At 33.5% G+C, this 23292-nt stretch overlaps 1 pseudogene; it reads right to left on the minus strand.

Moving 5' to 3' along the window:
- LOC100477887 overlaps positions 1 to 23292 on the minus strand; it is a 111499-nt pseudogene that overhangs the window by 68389 nt on the left and 19818 nt on the right.

Genomic DNA, 23292 nt, shown 5'->3' on the forward strand with positions numbered 1-23292 from the left:
ATGTGTCCCCTTAGATGATGGTTACCATTTCTTAATTAAGAATCCACTAAAGTGCCATCCAAATGTACATAATTTATTCCCTTTATATTATTGCACTGGGAATTTTGCCAATGAATAAAACATCTTGTTCTGAGACAAAATGAAAACTAATATTTTAAAGCTTGGTGAGAAATATCATTTCTTTAACTTGTTTTAATAATAAATCTATATTATAATGAAGAGCAAATCAGTGTAGGGTGTAATCTGACTTTCAGTAATGACACTAGCTAAAATCTAAAATGATTGTTTCTAAATGAAAGTATAGAACCTTTAGTGATGGAGGACAAATGTGTGTACATTCATGGATGTATATATACAAATATATGTATATAGTTTTGTTGTTGCTGTTCCTATTCTTGCTTCTAGTCATAGTTGTCATAACAGAAGATAAAGATATTAACTTTGTTTTTCTGAATGACAAAAAGTGTCAGGAAATTCATAAGGGAGCAGCTTTTGAATCAGACAGTAAGTACCAAATGTTAGACGTTAACATAAGAAACAAACAAACAAAAAGTTTCAAGAGTTTTTATTTTTATTTCTTTGCTTCATAAAAGTTCCGTTTGAAAAGAGTTATGAATTTTTTAGAAAGTCCCTTGTGTAAGAAACAACTTCGAAATTTCCAGTAAATATGATTGCCAGAGCTACTTATAGAGAACATGGGCAGACACGATGCCTCTGTCTCAACTGCTTGGTTACTGAGTTGCGGTTAGTCTCTAATCTTTTAAGTCACTCCCACACACTATTTTCATACATACCATTGGACCAATTTGTTTCATATTTCAAGTAGTTAGTAATGGTAATTAAAAGTACATTATCTGAAATTGTTATATTCAAATCACATGTAAATTGTTTTTATTCATGATATATTATTAAATTTGAGAGTTTAATTTATTCCTAAAAAACCTTTATTCAGTGGAAGAGTTAAGAGTTAATTACAATAAATTTAGTGTGTATCTTTTCTTGCCATATGCCCAGGAAATAATGGTGACTTAAATATACAAGTGAAAACAAATACAATAGAGTTATATAGAATATATAATTAAGACAATAACATATTGAAAGTTCAATTGAAGATGTTCTATTGGCAATTTTTTTTCATATAATAATTTAGCTAGAAGTTTTCCTTTGGGAAAGTAATTTTTAATTCAGGAACGATTCAAGACCAATATAAAGACACAGGTATGTTTTCTTTAAATCATCTCCTAAAATAACTTAGTCACCTTGCCTTGTTTAACTACCTAGCTAGGATTAACCACCTAGCTAGGAATTACTTGCTTAGAACTCTAGCACCTATGTCATAATTAAAATATCTATTTATTTGATCCTACTTTTAGCAAATAATTCACAAGTGACTTTCGCATAAATAAATTAAACTTCTGGGGCACTAGGGTGGTTCAGCCGGTTAAGCTCAGACTTCAGCTCAGGTCATGATCCCAGGGTCCTGGGATCCAGGAGACCCACATCAGGCTCCTTGCTCAGCGGGGAGCCTCCTTCTCCCTCTCCCCTGCTTTCTCTCTCTCCCTCTCTCTCTCTCTGACAAATAAATAAATAAAATCTTAAAAACAATTTAGGGTGCCTGGGTGGCTCAGTTAATTAAGCATCTGCTTTCGGCTTAGGTCATGATCCCAGGGTCCTGAGATCTAGCCCCGCATAGGGCTCCTTGCTCGGCAGAGAGCCTGCTTCTCCCTCTCCCTCTGCTGCTCCCCCTGCTTATATTCTCTCTCTCTCTGTCAAATAAATAAATAAATAAAACCTTTAAAAAAAATTTAACTTCTTACCAACTCAAGACTTCATTCAAAATGTTTTCCATTGTTTTGCTGCTGAGTGATCACACAAAATGGTAGGATAAAATTTTCAATTTTTTAAATTTCTGAAATTGTAATTTAGACAAATTTTTCAAATGTATGAGATCAAATGTCTAAAGAATGTTGTCTAAGGATTATTAGATGTAGGAGAAGCTTATGAGAATTATTTTATCTTATCTCAGTTTTGCACTTGCTGACCGCAACAAAATTTTTAGCATCCTATTGAATGTATTCATATTGAATTACTAATACAGAGACAGAAAAAATAGTGGTGCAAATACAACACCACAAGTGGTGACACTTTTCTCCTGTTTGCAGTTGGCAATGAAAGTAACCATCATTTTGAATCCAGCAAGAGCTGTCCTATTTTAAATGTCTCTTAGAAAACCCAATTCATAGCAGTAACATCTATTTTATCTCCTGTTATCTTGATTCTGTAGTTCTAGGCATACGTGCAAAACGGGAAAGACTAGGGCATATAAGACACAAAAATGATTTCTATGTAGCAGAGAAGAGAAATTATATGACTAAAGATTACATGAAATTATACTAAAGTCCCTACATCCCTGAAATAGCATTTGTTGACAATACACTGAGATATAAAAAAAGATGAATATTGATTTTTTGTTAAAATGTGTTCATTTCTATCTTAAAGTTCATTTTTCAAACTATTTTTATTAAATTAGGAAGCAAACTCATGTTTAAGAAACTAATCAAATTACACCAGATACACTGGCTACAAAAGTAGGAGAACTTTGTCACAGAGGAAATGTGATATTTTACATAACAGCGATTTTTTTTTAAAACAAATTGCAGTCATTTTAGATTTTTTCCTAAAATGATCCTTCTAAGAACACCAAATCCGTTTTTTTTTTAATTAAAAATACCCTGTACTTGTCTTTATGCCTTAAGAGGGAAGACTTGTTAGCAATCTGATGTCTTCATCCATGAAAATGGGTATCTGTCAGTGTAACACTTCTGGTCCCTTATCTATTACCTCTTTGTTTCCTCCTCTGGGCAGACAGAATAACTTGCCTTATGAGAGCATTTGGGAGATAAAGTGGGGAGTCTGTTCCTCCCTCCTGTCTATCTAGAGTTAGGCTACCCCCACAACATGCATTCTTGTTTGTTACTCAGTGCTGTAATTTCTATAAAGACAGCCTCTGCCCAGAAAGATGTGAAGGTCCAGCATAGTTTCTGACCAAGAGGAAAAGTCTATCCAATTTTAGGATATGGAATCAAAGCCGTATTGCCAATCACTCAAGCCATATTTTCCAATATCAACCATATCAGTGGTATGGTTATTTCTCTATCTATGTTTATCTTTCCCTTCATTTGATTCAGAACTTGCATGGGGACAGGTGTTAATTTAGGGGCACCTTAAAATTCTCTTAAGTAGCATTTATTTTATATTTATACTACATTCATTTATACTACTTAAGTCGTATTTATCATAATATTAGAATATTAGAGTGCTAGTACTTACTTGTTTGCAAATGAATTCTGATAAGCTTAGACAAAAAGAAAAAAGTGGAATTCAATCACTTTTGTAAAGGATCAGTAGACTGATGAAGAATCGTATAGAAATGATAGAGGTGAGCATCATCTCCTCTCCGAAGTCTGGCCATTCCTGATTTCTTTGTGTTTTTATTTCATTCTCTCGGGCCAGTTCTCTCCACAAAGCTAGTTATCATTGCAGGCAGATATGTGTTTTTATTATTAAGAGTATCATAAATAGGGAGGAAAAAAAATCGCTACTATGTAAAATATCACATTTCCTCTCTTCCTCTTTATTTGAAGAAAAAACAAAACCAAAAACAAACATAGGAGCAAAATATCTGAAAAAGTCTTCTCTATGGTCTGACCTAAGATTACATATGTATCCCTTGAACAATTACTGCTGGCAGGATAGTAATAAGGATTGGTTTGGTCTGAGTCAATGTAACAGAACTCTGTGACTAAGGATTTAGTCTGGTACCAGAGTAGGGAAAGTAGATAGGTGTAGTTCATGAGGTTTAATATTCAAGAAAACAAAAGCAAAACATGTGGAGTTGCTTTTATAGAATACATACATGTTGGGGACTCTGTGGAATACAGAAATGGATAAGATATATCTCTTAATACTTAAGAATATTTGCAAGAGTACGTAAATATTTCAATGTTAAGCTATTTAATAAGTATCTTTTCTTTCCTCTGTCAGTAAGGTTAAAGTAGCCTTTGGGGATGTGATGTATGGAGATGGTGGAAATTGGACAAATGAACAGCTTAAGTTATGACAAATAATAGCTATTAAAATACTCAGATTTCAGATATTTCAGGGTAGTGCAAATAAGTTGTTGGGCACATTTGTCTCCTAGGGCAGCTTTCCATATGAGTAAATGTATGAGTTTCTTTATGTACAAATGAGCATGATAAGTTTTTCTGTCTTAACTATCTTGACTTTTTAAGAATCACATCACTTCAGCAAGTTAAAAAAAAATAGATCTTTTATATGTCCTAAGGGCATTTGACTATTCTTTCTTTGGGAGTTTGGGGATGGGGGATTATAAATATTGGACCCAGGAGAATTTGTAGATTTACTTGGATCAAGAATAGCAATGAAGAAATCTTGGATATGGTGATAATACTTGGCACAGTTCACTTCCATATTGAGATGACTAAGGAACATATTGGATGTTAATTTTATTTTTGTATTTTAAAACATTTAAACAAGCATTTGAGCTTATTACAGGAAGAGATATTCATCTAGATGAGTCTCATTTAAAATAAATATGATTTGAGCAAAATATAAAATCTGGCTCCATTCTCAAATATGAAAAAGCAGTTAATAAATTAGACTTTTTAACTAGAATTACAAGAAGGATGTTTAACTTACTTAAAAGGAGAAGTTGCATTTAGAAACACCAAATTATATGTAAGTGGTTTATTACTGTATGTCATTTACCCATTTTTAAAGCTCTGTTTGGCAAGAAATCATTAACTAGTTCATGGCAATGTCTACTTTTAAATTAAACAGCAGAAACTGTTAATTTAATACATATATGAAACATTTTTATGTATTTAGATAAAGTTTCTTTCCATTTAGGTTGAATTAGTAGAGGCTGGCTGTTAATGGTGATTGTAATTTGCCTTAAAACATTTAACAGCTTATAAAATGTAGAAGATGCTCTTCTTTCTCTGTTTTGAGGCTAGATTTGGGAAAAAAGTGTAAACACTCTCCCCAATTATCACAATCATATGTTTAGAGTTAAATGGCCTATATGATTACAGAGATTCTGGTCTTGCCTGCCAAAGAATACAAGATTTCTGAGAAGGGTTGAAAGAAGAGAGAGGAAAGGAGTATCTTGAAAAAATGTTGAGAGGAGAATTTCTGGCTAGTTTTTGTACTAGATTTTGTATAAGAATATTGTAATTTTTGAAATTACCCCAAAATGTATCACCACTTTACATCTGTAAATACCGAGCATGGCCAAATTAAATGATTTTTTCCCCAAGTGAATGGTAAAGTTATGATACAAAACTGGGAATACCTGGGTCCCCAATTTTATGTTATTTGTATTTTGTATGTATGTGTACTTTGTGACATTGTTAGGTCTAGTTATGCACTGTGTTAACAGTTTGCAGGCATGGTTAGCCAGTCCAGTCATTTCAGAGAACAAATAGAAACCTAAGAATATGAAAGGCAATAGGTAAGTATGTGGCTTGGAGTTACTTCTGGAGGGAAAGAAAGATGGGGTGAAGTGAGAGCTGAGAATTAAAATTCAGATTTGGAGGAACATGAAGGACTGAACCGTAACTATTAAATCCATAGTATTTCCAATTTATTCTCTTATTTTTAATGAATAAATCAATGCATGCTGGAAATATGTGAAATAACATTAAATTTTTGTCACATCATTCTGTATTTAAACCAATAGATGAGTGAATGGTGACTACATGTAAAGGTTTACAGTAATAGTAAACAACCTGGGTTTTAGATGCCTTTCGTTAGTAAATTTCTGATCATTGCAATGATTTACATTGTCATTCTTTACCAAAATTAATTTGTTTGATTTCATAATTAACAATTTATTACATAAATTCAGGTTTCATATTTAATGCAAAAAAACTCCATTTTAAGAACTTAACCTATTGTTACAACTACCAAACTTCAAACTTAAAAATATCCAGTTTATGGGTCAGTGAGAACACTTGGTGGGATTTCGTTCTGCTCAGGAATTTGTTGAAGAGTCTATCAAGAAGGAAAAATACATTAATGACTTAATTGATCTGGAGAAGCCTGGAAAGGATAGTGTATAATCTGTATGATTATCAAATAAATTTAGGAAAATCCAAGAGTAATTCAGAATGATCCAGAGAATTCAAAATGTAAAATATATTAAAAGTGATGGTAGACTATTTATCTGTTGCAAGATTTACTCAAAAGTGATGATTACTTTCACATCATATGATATAATTTCATGTGTGGAACTTTGCACTTAATTGAATATAATTTCTATGGGGAAAGTATGAAAGGCAGTCTATAAACATGTATTTTACATTTTAATGGTAATTGATTTTCTAAAGATCTATAACAGAATCCACGTGGACTCAATGGGTTTAGTTTTACTTTAGTAGTTTGTGAAAGTTTATTATATGTCAGGCGAAATTCCAAGACCTTGGGCACTAAGTCAAATAAAAAACTCTCTGCCCTTAAGAAACTTGAATCAAGCTGCTAAAATTGTTTTTATATATTAAATGTATTCTATCAAAACTTTATTTCATAATAAAGAAAATAAGAAAAAATTGTTATGTGTTGTCTCTTAGACATCTTTGCATTCTATCAATTAACCACATGCATGAGGAAATTAGGTGATCATTAAATTCTGAAAAGTGAGGAAGCAGAAAGCAGGAGTGGAAAAGAGGGAGGGAGGGGAAATCTTAGGTAGTATTTATACTGTCATTATTTACGCTATTATATGTATTATATTTATGCTATCATCAAAAGATTAAGAAATAGATTTTTGTAAAGCACACAGGTAGTAAATTATCTCTGGTTAGGCAAGAGATTAAAACATTTTAATCTTGACAATATATTTTTAATAGATATTATTATTATGTTTAATGACACTTTTGTTACACAAAAGAATAAGCAAAGAACTTATGCGATACTATATGAAGCTAACTATATGATTTTCTAATACCCTTATATTTCTGGGTATGAGAATTACAGGTAATGCAAAATTAATGTTTCATTTTAGATAAAACTGTAAATGCATAGGTTATTCTCATATGTTGCCAATGCAAAAACAAACAAACAACAACAAAAAAACCACTGTTTTTGTCTAGCGGTTTAAATTTCTTGTGAAGGTTAATCACTATTAATCACCCTAGCTGACAAAAAGTAAGGGGGCATCAGGTAAGCCCACCAGAAGGAAAACATCAAGTTCATACAGCTGTACACCTAACAGCAATCCAGGTATATTTGAAGATTCATTTTCTCATTTCTGATATGCATATGGTTATAGATTGCTTTTCATATAAATCTGTGAACGTTATGTGGCATGTGAACATTTGCCCATCTGGAGGATTGTTCATAAAACTCATTTCCTATGACTTAATGAAACTAGAAATCCACCAGCAAGAACAGTTTCAGCTTTGTATTCAAATATTGGTAGGTGTTGCAATCATTGTATGTTCCATAATATTTTCCTAATTTTGCAAATGATGAATCAATGTTTCAAAGATAATAAATCTGGTACTATAACTTTTGAATGTCAATTCATGGCAACCTTATCAAAGAAATATCTATTTTAATATTTTTCAAACTTCTTCCACAATATATTCTCTCCTTCTTTCTCAAACCCCACCTCTCATGGAGTGTACTAGTTCAGAAAAACTGAATATCTTAGAAAAAATGATTATATAGTTTAGTGGAAGCTGTTGCTGGCACAGAATAAAATGAAGCATAGATTATATGATTCAAATGTACCAAAACAAATGATATTTTTGGAATTAAATTAGAATTTTATTGCCTTCTCTGATCATCTTGGAAACCATTTGGTAATAAAAGATTATTACCATCCATGCATGCACGTGCTGTCGAATCTTTCCAAATGCAGACATCAGATCAGAAATTGTCCATCCGTACTGATTCAAAAAAAATAAAATAAAAAATTTCTGGAAAATAGTAACAATAACTTGAGAAAATAAGTATTTTTATTTTTATGAAAGTAAGCTAATTGTCTATTCCAATCTATGTCTTTGAGACAAAGAGATGAATATAATATGGCCATGATCCCTGCAATTTTACAGTATTTCCTAGAACTATGTAGTCTAGAAACTTATATCCTCGACAAAAATCTGTGAGAAATTGGATTTAAATTACTAATATGTAATTGCATGGTAATTCTCTATTCCTTTACAGGCTGTTTAATTTAATGAAATAAACACCTATTAACAGAAAACCTCAACTGCAATACATCTAGATTTACAAATAAGGAGTACTTTGTGAAAACAACCAATATTTCCTAATTCTAATAAAGATAACTAATATAGAAGAAAATAAAATGGAAAAGTTGAACATAATAGATCTTGACATTAGAATGTTCTCCCTTTTATTTATATTTTTTTCTTTATCAAGGACTTTACAATATCATCCAGGTTATATTAAATGATATACATATTTTATTGATTGCCATACTCACTTGTTAATTATAAAGATAATATTAAAATGGAACTTGGACTAAGCTTTCAAATATGGTGGCTGTTGGCCACAAGGAGCTAATGAGAATTTTTTTTTTTTAAGATCTATTTATTTATTTGAGAGAGAATGCATGAGCACAAGTGGGGGGGGCAGAGGGAGAAGGAGAGAGAGTCTCAAGCACACTTCATGCTGAGCGTGGAGCCTAATACAGGGCTTGATCTCATGACTCTGAGAGCACAACCAGACCCAAAACAAAGAGTCAGATGACCAATGGACTGTGCCACCCAGGTGCCCAGCTACTGAGAATTTGAAATGTGGCTAGTGTGAATTGAGATGTGCTGTTAAGTATGATTTACAAACTATATTTTGAAATTTAGCATGAAAAAAAAATGTAGTGTTTCTCATGAATTTTTTACCAAGACTTTATCCTTTTTATAAATCATTATTTTCATGAATCAAAAAATACACAGGTGTTTTGTTTTCTAACCAGTGTTTGTGTATACCTTGATGTGTAATCTGGACTGTTTTGAAGATGTTTGAAGATGTTTGCTTGTTTTGAAGATGAGCTAAAATCATGGTAAAGAAAGGGAAAGAGTAAGTTAAAGTGTGAATATATGTATTTATGTGTTTATTTTCTGGATGTGCCTACTTTTGTAAATGTAAAATACATTAAGAAAGAGATTTGGAGGGGTGTCTGGGGGGCTCAGTTGGTTAAGTGTCTGCCTTTGGCTTAGGTCATGATCCCAGGGTCCTGGGATTGAGCCCCGCATCAGGGTCCCTGCCTGCTTCTCCCTCTCCCTCTGCTGCTCCCCCTACTTGTGCTCTCTGTCAAATAAATAAATAAATAAAATCTTTAAAATGAAAGAAAGAAAAAAGAAAGAAAAAGAAGAAAGAAAGAAAGAAAGAAAGAAAGAAAGAAAGAAAGAAAGAAAAAGAAAGAAAGAAAGAAAGAAAGAAAGAAAGAAAGAAAGAAAGAAAAGAAAGAAAGAAAGAGAAAGAAAGAAAAAGAAAGAAAGAAAGAAGAAAGAAAGAAAGAAAGAAAGAAAGAAAGAAAGAAAGAAAGAAAGAAAGAAAGATTGATTTGGGGTTTTATTGAAACACATGGTATCATATTTTTAAGTTGGTGGAACTGAATGAGGAAGAATTAAATAAAATTTACCTTTTGAAAATGACAGTTTATCATAGACCAATAAATTCAAAAGAAATAGTAAGAAATAACTGGAAAAGTGGGGCTCAGTTAACAAAATAAAATGTCTGAAGGCATGTTAGAACTATCAAGTCAGCCAGGGTCTAGGGGTTCACAATCCCAGAAAGAAGGAGAGTTCAATGAAATTAGCAGAAGCTCACGCAGCAATGCTGTGTCTTGAGGTAATTTGTGGTTTCTAAGAGGTTCATGGAGAAAGACTAAGAAATGGAGACTAAGAAACTAAAAAGCCAAACAGACTTTGGTTTTTATGGGCTCAAGGAGTTGGGGAGACAAAAATGGATTTTGCAGACTGACAAAGAGAAAGGGTAAAATCTCTGAGTTTCAATTATAAACTGTTATGTTCTTGAAATCAGCAATAGGTCTTCTTCCCAAGAGTATAATCCTAGTCTTATTCCCAGTCTCTGCATGGAGTAAGATTACTTGACCCTAAACTGACAGCATAACAGAAAAAAAGTCTTAAGCCTCACTTGGAGAAAAGAAATGTTATAGAGAAACTGACATTTTTGTATAACCAATAACCAGCATTCAAATGAATAACAAGTATCTAAGAAAGACGGACAAAATCCCTTGTTCAGGAAACCATGAGCATTTATCTAATTGAGAATGATATTTTAAAAGATTGTTCATATGAAGATTTAGGAAAATACTCAAATAACTACCACCACAGAGACAGGTTGTTAATTCAAAGGTGGATTATGATTAATATACACTATAATAGAATTATTATCATGATGTTTTTCAGTGGTTACAAAGAATATAATTATATGTTTGAAATATGAAGTAAAAAGTGAACTAGATTTTAATAAAAATATCATATTTGTGCAATGGACTTAGAATATCTGTTCTCTAATAAAACACACAGCCGATTTTGCTTTTCTCTAATATAATTAATAACTTGTATTTAGAATTTTCCATTTCTCTAGTAACCTTTGCTCTCTCCCTTGAAAAATAAAATGACTAGAGTGACAAAGCTAGTTCTGTGTTTTCTCATATTGCTCTACAAATTGAGGTAGCATATTGAATGGAAAGTGACAATATTTGAATATGATTCATGTTATATAGATAAGGAATTTAATTGAATTAAGACATTTATCTTACATAATTCTATTTCCCAATGAAACAATACACAATAGTATTGTTGTATGCTAATAAGGACACAAAATCAATGCATGTTCAGATACAATATTTAACACAAAATATATCCTGATAAATGAATTATGAAATGCGTAGAATTTTATTGCAAAAGCAACACGTTATTTTGATTAGATCTGCTGTTGCTGAATTCCATGGTTTAGAGTACCACGGCAGTTATGTTCTTTGGGCACACAGCTGCCTAGAGCTACCGCCCGATGTTCCACCTTTATCATTGCAAGCTACTCCAGAGTTATTTTCATATAAAGCCACTATTTTGTTACATCCCAGTCAATCTTTAGGCCATTTCAACCTGGCATCTGCATCTGCTACTACCATTCAAACCAAATACCCTTGCAGTCACCATTGATTTCCATTATACCAAAGCCGAGGGAAACTTTATACGTTTCGCTCTACCATACTTTACTAGGTTTTTTGAGAGCGTTTCTTTCTTTTCTATAGTAATATCTGTTTTCTCTATGTATTGTAACACTTCGTTGTCTTTTTCTTTTCTCTTTAACTCAATCCTTCTCTCTCTCCCTCTGTCTCTCCTTCTTCTTCCCCTCCTTCCTTATGCCAAGATATTTCCTTTTCCCTAATGCCTTTACCACTTTCTTCCCTTTGAATAGATGTCTAATTTAAGTGTCACTTGGGACTCAAGCCAGGGTCCCTTTTGTTCCCTATCTTTCTATAGATATCAGACTGTACTACTGCCATTCAATTTCAACTGCTTGACCGTTATTAAGCACTACATATGTGTTTATGAACCCATTTTAAAAACAGATAATCTTATCTTTTAACCCTGGTTTTTAAGAGTATTGCTATAGGAAAAAAAAGAATACCAACTTTATCTCAACCCTTTATCCCAACTTCACATTCCTTATTGTCTCCTCAATATTTCTCTGATGCCTTACAAGTCTCTATAGCATACCTTTCCAAAACTGACCTCTTGGGTTTTTTTCTTCCCATAGCTTGTTTCCCCAAAGACCTAGTGTTTTGTTAATTTATTTCTCCCTGTAGATCCTGACATGCAATTGGCTTCACTGATCAAAAAGACTACATTATCTGTTCAATCTCTTTTTGAGCGAGGAGTTTTTCCATCATAGTATTTACATCATTTGTTATCATATACACACATTCGCAAACACACACATACACTTATATATACATACAGTTTCCAAATGAACTATTACCATCAATAATACAAGAATTATATCTGTTTTATTCACTACTTTACACTCAACCCCTTGCATAGCAGGTGCTATGTGTTTGGCAATCAGTATGCACTTGGGAATAAATGAATTAGTGAATTTAAGCTCTTTGAGACTAGCGTTCTCTCTTATTGGTTAATCATGAGTATGGTTTCTCCTACATCCTACTTTCTTTAAAATTCGTAACACCCTAATTTGTTTTGTAATTATTTCTGCACAAGATTTCTCAACTGTACTAATTTTAAAACTTTAAATACAGAATATAACAGAGTTGGTATTAAATGGAATTGTTTTGAAACTAGTGAATAAGTGGCTATAGTAAACACATTATTATCCTTGAGAAATGAACGCATCTGTCTTGTAATGTTTAGAAAGGCATTTCATTATTTGCCTGTACATTAAGTATGCAATTTCTTTATATACTCAAAGGCAATTTTCCTAATGAATCATAACTCTCTGATACTCTGATTTGTATTTATTATGTAAAATAATTTCAGATAATTTCTTAGACATGTAAATGATCTATATGCTAAATCATTATAATTTAAATTGTTCAAATAATACTATTAATATTTTAAATATGTACATTCTGGAGTTTATTTCTGTTACTAGGATTATGTTTTTAATAAAGGATAAAATATTGATTTTGAAAGGGATCTCTTGCCACTGCCTGTCCCATGACTAAATCTCTCTATTCAATAGCATGAACTTGAGAATAGGATATTTATTTTTCATTTAGAAATAAAAATGCACGACTGTATTTCATTGACACCAAAAGTCAGGAGCTAAGCATATTAGTGTTTTCCCTAAACTCTGAACCCTTGTGAGAGTTTGCTAAATATAGAAAGTCCCTTGCATATTTTGTTTTCTGATAGCTACACTCAGTATAATCCTTTCATCTTATCATCTTTGTTCCATATGCTCCAGATTAAAAAAAAAAAAAAAAAAGGACACTCCTTAGGCCGTAATACCGTTTGGATTGCTATTGTCCGAACTATACTGTATTTTACATCTTTCTTATCACTTAGTTAAGAGAGTTAAAACGGTCATAGCAACAGTGGAGTAGAAGCTGGTAAACAATGTTGAAAGAACAAGTACATGATGACCCACTCAAATAAGAATACATAGATACATATGTATTGTAATTGAAACTATATATATCAAAAATGATTTGATAAAAATAAATTTGCTCTTTATTCAATTTACTGAAATCACCAATTTATACAAAAATCATTTATTTTATAAAACACACAGTAGGCAGAATTTTATGTGATGGAATATTATTTTTGCTTTTAAAAAGTTCTTTGACATGTTTATTGACTGATTTTTATTTTGTGTATATGAATTAGTGTAGGTAAACTTTAATTGAAGGAACTCTGTATAGCTCTACCTATGCCTATCATATCTTACCTGTCTACTGTCTATTTATCATCTATCCATCTATGTATCATCTGTCATGTATCTTTTTAGTGACCACTTATCCTAATTTAATTTTTACTGAACATCAACAGTTTTTTTTAATTTTGCTTTGTTCATATGTATTATATAATTTGATCTTTATCATACCCCTTTTAATACTACAGGCCTATTCTCTTTATTGCTATTTTGAAGAAGACAAAGTTGAATCTCAGAAACCCGAACTCATCAGTTTAAAATGTTTGCAAATAACATGGGAAAGAACCTACAATTTAGAGACTATTAGTGTCCCATGGAAATTCTTGTGGTGCAAAAGTTTATTGTGTAACTTTCTTTGGAGTTGGATGACGTGAAACAATAGTATTACCGTTCTTGGATGTGGTTTTCTTTTCCAGGATTATAAGCATTTCTTCTTCATATTCTGTTACTAGTTAGGTACTATATGAACAATTGTTTCAAATTTTCTAAAAAAAAAAATGCGATTTTGAAATTCTGTTAATTTGTGGACATAGTACGTCTAAGGTCCAGAATATCTTTTGTAAGTATAGACCCATAGATTTACTCATGGGCCTGGGAGGAGACTTTGGTGCCTATCATTCCTTAACTGCTTGTCCCCTTACCTAATACACAACAAAGATAGATCAAGGCTTTTTATTGCATCTTGAAACCAAGCTGGAGGGTATCCTACTGAATACCAAGGACACTGCTTGCGCCTTGTGTTCTAGGAAGATGTTCTGCTTCTTTCCTAGGATTAGAACTCTTTGGAGACCATCAGCCATGGCATTGGAGATGTTTATTTTCTCTCTTTCTCAAGCTAAATAGAATGATGTAACTTGGAGAAAAAAGACTCTCTCAGCTTTTCCTACAATTTTCTGCCAAGACAAGATGAAAACGTTTTCCTCTAGGCATGTAGGCACATCTTTCCTTGATCTAGTGCTTCTGGCCTTCTGCATGATGAGGACATAATTGAGTGCATTTAGGCTGCAATAACAAAGTGCCATAGACTGTGTTAACTTATAAACAGTAAAGATTTATTTCTGTTCTGGGGATCGGGAAGTTCAAGATCAGAGTGTCAATATAGTTGGTTCTGATGAAGTCACTTGTAAGGGTTGTAGATTCCTAACACTGGTTGTATACTCCCAGGGCAGAAAGAGGGCTAAAGAACTCTCTGGGAACTCTTTTATAAGGGCGCTAATCCCATTCTTGAGGGCCCTCTCATGACCTAATGGCATCCCAAACACCCTGTCTCCTAGTACAATCAATCACATTGGGGATTAGGATTTCAACATACGGATTTGGGGGGAACACAAGTGTTAAGGCCATTGCAGGACACCTGAGCTAGAATTATATGCAGTGTATTTTAAATAAAGAATAGTATTTATGTGATCCAGACTAGTTTTCCGGGGCCTGCAAAATGGACTTCGTGGCAATCTCTGGATCAAAACAATATGTTCACTTCTGAGAATTTTTCTCTGTGAAGATCTTTTCCTTAGGTATTTCACAAAAAACACCTATTAAAAGAAACACTCAGTTATTTCAAATTTTGTCCCTTTGTGAAAAAGTAGTGATATCATCTAGCTTCCTATATTTATAGCTCACTATTTAACCAGCCTGCAATAATCACAAATACAAAAACCATCAATCTTTTGGTTCTGTTTGTTTCACTGTTCTTTATCTCCTAATGTACTTGCCGCCTCCTTACCTGGCTTGAATCCCATGGTCAAGTGCATATACTTAATTCCTGTGCCCTTATTACTTGCTTCCTCATACTCAATTGGCAAAACCATATTCTGATTAAGTCCAACACACAAGCTACTATTTATCTGCATCCTTGAAGTTTAACATGAATCGAAAAAGATACACAACCACATTGACTCATCTTAATTTCAATTTATGATATGAACCTCAAGTGGGATCTTAACGTAATTCAACAATCAGACTATGCTAGGACATTCACTCTTTCAGTTGTTATCCATCATCCCTCTCCAAACCTCCACTCCTCCTATTCCTCACCTACCATGATGAACTTATGTCATTGGCGTCAATTAGAGGAAAGTTTTCAGACTCCCAATACCAAATCTACACACTTACAGCATCTGCTCCATAGCCTCTAACTGCCCTCAATCACTGCAAAACAGATGCAAAACTGGGTTCCAATGGCTATGACATTCCCCATGGATGGAAATTACAGGGTCAATGTACTTGGATGGAAAAAGCTATATTTTGGGGGCTCCTGGGTGGCTCAGCCGTTAAGCATCTGCCTTTGGCTCAGGTCATGATCCCAGCGCTCTGGGATCAAGCCCCCCCATCGGGCTCCCTGCTCCATGGGAAGCCTGCTTCTCCCTCTCCCACTCCCCCTGCTTGTGTTCCCTCTCTCGCTGCCTCTCTCTCTGTCAAATAAATAAATAAAATCTTAAAAAAAAAGAAAAAGCTATATTTTTATTTTTATTGATTCCTCACATTTTATATTTATTTGAAATATGAATACAGACAAAAGTTGAATTGTGATATTTGTTAACTCTGTTATCATTGAAAAGCACAGATATTTTTTATATTGTACCACAGTTCTTCTAACATTCTAAAATATTTTTCTACTACGCACAACTGTGAAAATAATAACAAAGCTACCACTTGAACTTGTTATCTAAACCATTAATAAATGCACATTACTATGATAAAATTTCATTTTTTGATAAAATGTTATTTTTTAGCAATATAGACTTGCATGCATTTACATATGAGTGATTTAGTTTAAAATCCTAAAATATTATTCTGAGGGTGGGTCTATAGCCTTCTCCAGCCTGCCAAAAAGGTCCAGGGCATATAAAAGATTTAAGAACTCCTCTAGAAGAAATGACCATATCTTATCTATAGCCAACCCTTTAAATGTATGCTAGATCTATTCCCATTTACCCACTCAAGGACATCACTCAGTGATTTTTCTTGCTTACCACCATATTGCACCATGGAGTCAGAGTTCTCCAAAGAGACAAGACCAGTCATAGTAAGAAAGATTAAGAGATAAAGATAGATAGATGGATGGATAAATAGATAGATAGAAAGAAATAGATATAGAGAGATTTTTAAGGAATGGGCTCACACAACTATGGTGTCTATCAAGTCCAAAATTTGCACAGCAGATTGACAGGCTGGAGACCCACGGAAAAGTCGACATTGCAGTCTTGAGTATCAAGGTAGGTCTGGAGGCAATACTCTTTTCTCTTAGGGAGACTTCAGTTTTTGTTTGTTTCAACTGATTAGATTAGTCCCACCTACATTATGGAGGGTAATACGTTTTACTGAAAGTATACTGACCTAAATATTAATCCTGTCTGAAAAATACCTCACAACAACATCTAGACTGGCTTTTGATCAAGTAACTGGGTGGAATAGACTAGCCAAGTTAACACCTAAAATTAACCATCATACCTGGTTTTTGTCAACAGCATAAAAACGTACTGACATTCCTCCCATTTAAAAATATAATTTATCCTGATCTGATTCTATTTCCCTTATCAACTACCACTCCATTCCTCTGCTTCCCTTTTCATTTAGATGCCTTGAAAGAGTTGTGTACACATGGTTTCCAAATTCTCTTTATATATCCTGTCATGAAGCCACACTGACCATGCATCTATTCCCATTCTAGCATAAGTGCTCTTGTCCATGTAATCACTGACCTCCACCCTACTAAATCCAATTTGGTATCCTCATTCTTTATCCTTCATGACCTATTACAGCATAAAATTCAGCTTGCCTTTATATCCTCTTTGATGAACTTTCTTCATTTTGCCTCCAAGGCACTATTATCTTATTTGTTTTTCTAACTCTTGTATACTTTCTTCTTCTTTTGTCTGACTGCATAATGTTGACTTCCAGAATTTCAGACCTTTTTCCCATTTTTAATTACAGTGGCTACCTCATCTAGCCTCATGGTTTATATGCCAATGATTCCCAAATATAATCCCTAGCCCAGACTTTTTACCTGAAATCCAGACTCATCTGTCCAACTGCATACTAAATGTCTCAACTTGTGTCTACAGACAGTTAAAATTCTACATATCTAATAGTGTACCCTTCACAGTCTGCCTCCAAATCTATTCTTCCTACCATGTTTTCTGTCTCAGTTGAGGACAATTTTGTTTTTCCCACATATTTAGGCCATATACTTGGTGTTGTTTTTCATTTTATTTTCCCCTCATATCAGACATTTGGAAGCGTTTCAGGCTCTGCTGTTAAAATATTAATAGGATCCAGCTACATCTTGCTATCTCACTGATATCTCACTGAGCATAGCTTTGATCTAAGCTCTCATCATTGCTACTATCTACATTACTGCAGTGGCTTCCTGGTTGTCTCTGTGCCCTACCTTTGTGCTCCTTCAGGCTATTTTTAACAAAGTAGCCAGAATGATTCTTTCAAGGTACCTGAAATCATATCACTTCTCTCTCAAAATCTTGCAATATGTTCCCATCAAACCATGAGTAAAACCGTAATGTCCTTACATTGGCTACAGGTGCCACTATGTGATTCAGCAAGCTGCTTCTAATCTCATTTGTTGCTCTCCCTGTAGCTCATTCCTTCAGGTCATGCAGGGGCCTGGGTGGTGGGAGTGGCCTTCTTGCTGTTCCTAGAACAAGGCAGCCATGCCTCCACTTAGGGCATTTGCACTGGTAGTCCATCTGCCTGGAAAATATTTCCCCAGATTTTCTCATGACTCCTTTACCTCCAAGCACTGGATCAGATGTACCCTTCTTTATGAGGCTCACCATGATGCCCCTTTCGAAATGATGGTGACCCTTGAAAACACAACACAAATGTGAATCACTGCACGAGTCCATTTATACGGGGATTTTTTTCAATAAATATATAAACTTATAGCATTGATAAATATGGTACAGTACTATAAATGTATTTTCCTTATGATTTCCTTCATAACATTTTCTTTTCTCTAGCTCACTTTAAGAATACAGTATATACTATATATAACAAACAAAATAAATAGTAATCAACAGCTTATGTTATCAGTAAGGCTTCCCAACCAACACGAGGCTATTGACAGTTAAGTTTTCAGAGACTCAAAAGTTATACATGGATTTTCAACTGTGTGGGGGTTGGTGCCCCTAAACCAGGTGCTGTTCAGGGTCAACTGCATAATCACACCTCCAATCCCTATGCATAACCTAACCTTGCCATGAATTTCTTTTGACAAAGCTCTTGCCACCTTCTAGCATACTAAATATTATGCTTATTTAATGTATCACCAGTGTGTTGTATGTCTACCACTGATATAATGCAAGCTCCACAAAAGGAAAGAGAATGTTCTAGGGAAAAAAAAAAAAACAAAAAACAAAAGAAAGAGAATGTTTTCTCTTTTCTTCTCTTTTCTTTTTCCCCCTTCCTTTCCCCTTCCTCCTCCTCCTCCTCTTCCTTTTTCTAACATTTTCTTCACTACGGTGTTTCAAGCATCTGAAACTAACTCTGTTAAACAATATTTTTTGAATAAATGGAGTCATTCAGATCATTACCTCTTTCTATGAAATTATTTAAAACAAACCTAACAGTTATGAAGAGCTTAGTATTACTTGAGAGAGGAAAAAAATAAAAATACAGCTGGATTTAACCTTTGATCTTCACTGTATTATAAGGCGTTTACCTCATTATTGTATGATGTGTATATAACTATTTTACCCAATTTTTCAATATGACCATCCTAAAATCAGATTGGTTTCATTTGACCTGAGTGAAACTGATTAAGCTCTAATCAAAATGATGTTAACACAAATGCCCTCTTTCCCAGCCACACTTTTTGTCTGGTTTGGTTTTTAGAAATATTGGCTTATTTCATTTGTAGGTAATCAGGTTTAATAGGATACAAAAAAAGGTAATACTTTTGTTGTTTTGTTTCTTTATCCCTTCACTGTTTCTCTCCTATTCTTTCCTGTTCTCATCTCAACTCCAAATGATGGGTGCAATTCCTAACTAAAAAACAAAACAAAACAAAAAACAAAAACAAAAACAAAACCCCACAACTCTTCTTCTGATTTATCCATCTTTAGGACTTTCTTATTACAACAACAGCAAAACACACACACACACACACACACACACACACACAACCCCACAAAAAACAGAAGGCAGTTTTGGAGACAAATAGATGTGGCATAAGTTAGTGACTTGGGAATGTGACATGGTTTCTCTATGCTTCAGTGTCTTCACGTGCCAAATAAGGAAAATAAGGGCATTTTAGAGTTTTTGTAGAAATTAAATTATTTTACACATCCCAATTTTATAAAATATGTCACACACATGCTAAAAAATAAGCATGAGTCCTCTACTTCTGACATTCACAATTCTAGAAGATATAAATAGAAGTTCTTAGTACATGGAAAATGTGTTTAAGTCAGTATTTGGGCAATTAGAATTCCATCACGACACTTAGAAAACTCTTTTTCATCCTTATTTTTTCAGATAGAAAAATCATATTAAGGTAGGTAAGCTCACCTGTTGAGTTAAAAAAAGTAATATAGGGGTGCCTGGGTGGCAGAGCGGTTAAGCGCCTGCCTTCGACTCAGGGCGTGATCCCGGCGTTACGGGTTCGAGCCCCACATCAGGCTCCTCCGCTATGGGCCTGCTTCTTCCTCTCCCACTCCCCTGCTTGTGTTCCCTCTCGCTGGCTGTCTCTTTCTCTGTCGAATAAATAAATAAAATCTTTAAAAAAAAAAAAAAAAAAAAAAAAAAAAAAAAAAGTAATATAGTTTACCACGAAATGTCAGTTTGAAAGTTTACATAGATCCTGAAAACTCATTTCTATTAAGAAAAAAAGAGTTTTTTGCTGTAGACTTTTGCTATTTGTCCTCTATACACTTTATTTTTCTGACTATCTTTTATATTTCTTCAGATACATTTTGCTTGTTTCTATCATCTTCAGATTACAAAGTTATCCTATACAACCTTGAAGATTGAAATTTTTCTTCAGTTTTTCTTTTCCTATCATATTTTTTCATTAAAAAAGTGTTTTATGAAAAAAAACAACTTTTTATTTTTGACACCTAATTCACTTTTGAGAGTGTTTGAAAGCATCTATGATTTGCCTTTATTGAGAGTTCATCAGAGACAACATGTGATGAGGAAATACCTCCCCTCCAAGCTCAGAGCACGCAGACAGCTTCAATTACTTCTTTTCGTCTTTCAACTTAAAGGAGACTAAGTACTATTAAAACCACTCATGCATGTGGAAAGACTTTTGAACTATTAATATTTATCACATATCAATGGCATGTGGCTTGTTATAGGATTCCTTCCCAACTTGCCTGTGTGGTGTCCAGCAGGAAAGAGTCTTCACAAATATGTTGACACCTGCTTTCTAGTTGCAACAAGCAGGGAATTAACATCTGCAAGGAGGAGATTACACTCATGCATCATATGGAGTTTTTTCACACACTTCTGTGATTGCTTCAAAAATACCTCCCTTGTGACATATTCCATGAAGCAGCTAACAAATCTGCAGGCGGCAGACAACCTTGAAACACTGCCACTGTTGTTGAAAAGCAATTAATGATAATATCTTTTCCTCACCACTATGGTTGCCATTTTTTACCTATTATTATTATTATTTTTAGCTCTTGACTGAGGCACTCATGCTATTTTTTAAAAATTAGAAGTTTCCACTTATATCAATCCCTAAACCACCTTACTATTTTATGAATTCCAAAACATCTCTTAGATTGTCAAATTGGAAAGAATTTGCACATATTAAGAAGAAAATAAACTATTTTATTGGAGCACAAATGACATTTGCTTTTGAGCTTTCCCTTTAAGAACATGTGACCTTATGTATCTATTTACTAATTTTTAAATTGCTCTGTGATTATTCACCTGTTGGCTATTTTTTCTGGGGGATATTGAGTGTGTATGTTTGTGTGTGTATATGTGTTTAAGAAAATAAATTGGTATCAAGGTAACCTGGTAATTACCTGTTTAGTGTAATGACTTCTCTGTTTTATACAGAAAGTGTGTATTTCAGAAGCATTTGCCATCTTGGTAAAAAATAAGCAAACTCTGTGCTCCTCATAGAATATCAGAAAGGTTTTGTACACTCTTGGTTTTATAGGTAAAACCTCTTTTGTTAGAGGGTCAAAAGTTCAAAACCCCAGATGACCATAAGCGGTAGAGTGAACTAAATAGATACCTGAAATTGATTACATATCAAGTCGGTATCCCTTTACATGTCCCATGTAAATGTGTTAAGTTCTACTGAATATCAAATACAAAATGGATTATGAATATCTACTAGCATTATTAGATAGCCAGCTCTCATTGAGTGTATGTTAGGCATTATGCCAACCATTTTACATGTTAGCTCATGCAATTTTTATATCAGCTTTAGAAGGTGAGTCCCATAATTGTTCCTTTTTTGCAGTATAAGAAATTGAAGTTCAGAGAGGTCAAATAAATTGCCCAAAGTCATTAAGAAAATAAGCAGCAGAGTCTAAATTCAATCCCAGGAAATTTACTGAAATTCTAGCACCTAATTGTCATATTTTTTAAAGCAATTTTTAAAGCATATTTTCAAGCAATAATAATAACTATAAAAATGCACTTCAAGTAATTTCCCACATAGATAAAATGTTGCAAATTCTTAATCTTCTTTCTCTTTTAATGGAATCTTTTAAAATCCCTTATTAGCCTAGTGTATGGATTTGTTAAGAATTTTTGACTTGTTCAATCCATTGTGCTTTTGTTTTTGTTAATCAATATAATTAAAATATATTATACTTATAAAGGAGGAGAAAAGTCAATACAGATAGCAAAATTATTTATTTTCAAATTCATTATACAGAGAGTTTAACTGTAGATTTATGGTTGTATAAAATAGTAATTTGATAAGTAATCAACTGTATTTAAATTTAGAGAAATTTACATAAAGCATATTATCAATCTCTATTCCACAAAAGAAAAACCCCCTACAGTGTGAACAAGAATTACTGATAAATTTAGTCTGTCTGAGTCCTTTGCATTGTAAGACACTTAGAGTAAACAAAATTTTAAAATAAAAAAGTCTTTTATTCTGGTAATTGTGTCTTCTGATATAGATTCTGAATTTAACTTTGAATTAAACTATTCAGACCCAGTAACTTTTACCACATAAACTGAGAATTTGCTAAACCTGCAGTACAGATGTGATGCAAGTTTCCTTATGCTGTAATTACTATAAACTCAATCTTGGTGTGTTTTGCTTTCTCGTGAGAAAGCAGGTCTTTGATGAATTTTACTAGCACAATCTACACTATTCATTAAACAAAGTTAAATGGACAATTGATTCACAAATTATATTAGTCTGCTCAGGCTGACATAACAAAATAATGCAGACTGGATGGCTTAAACAACAGAAATTTATGTTCTTCAAATTCTGGAGACTGGAAGTCCAAGATCAAATTGCCAGCAAGGTTAGTGTCTGGTGAGGGCTCTCTTTCTGACTTACAGATGGTACCTTTTCTCTGTGTCATCACATAGGTTTTCTTCTGCGCATGTGCACAGAAAGAGAGGGAGACGAGAGACAGAGAGGGGAAGAGAGTACACTCTGATCTCTCTCTCTATCTCTTTTTTAATAAGGACACCAGTCCAATTGAACCGTAGGCTCCGTAAGGCTCTAGGTCCTGAAGACTCGGAGGGAAACAAGATTTACTGCCACCAAGATGCTTACATTCTAGTATGAGAAACAGAGGGTAACTAAATGAGTCATTTCCATAATAAAAGGGTGGCATGATGGAATACTAACCAAGTAGGATATATAGT

The sequence above is a fragment of the Ailuropoda melanoleuca genome, chromosome 3 (assembly GCF_002007445.2).
Source record: "Ailuropoda melanoleuca isolate Jingjing chromosome 3, ASM200744v2, whole genome shotgun sequence".
Taxonomy (NCBI): Eukaryota; Metazoa; Chordata; class Mammalia; order Carnivora; family Ursidae; genus Ailuropoda; species Ailuropoda melanoleuca.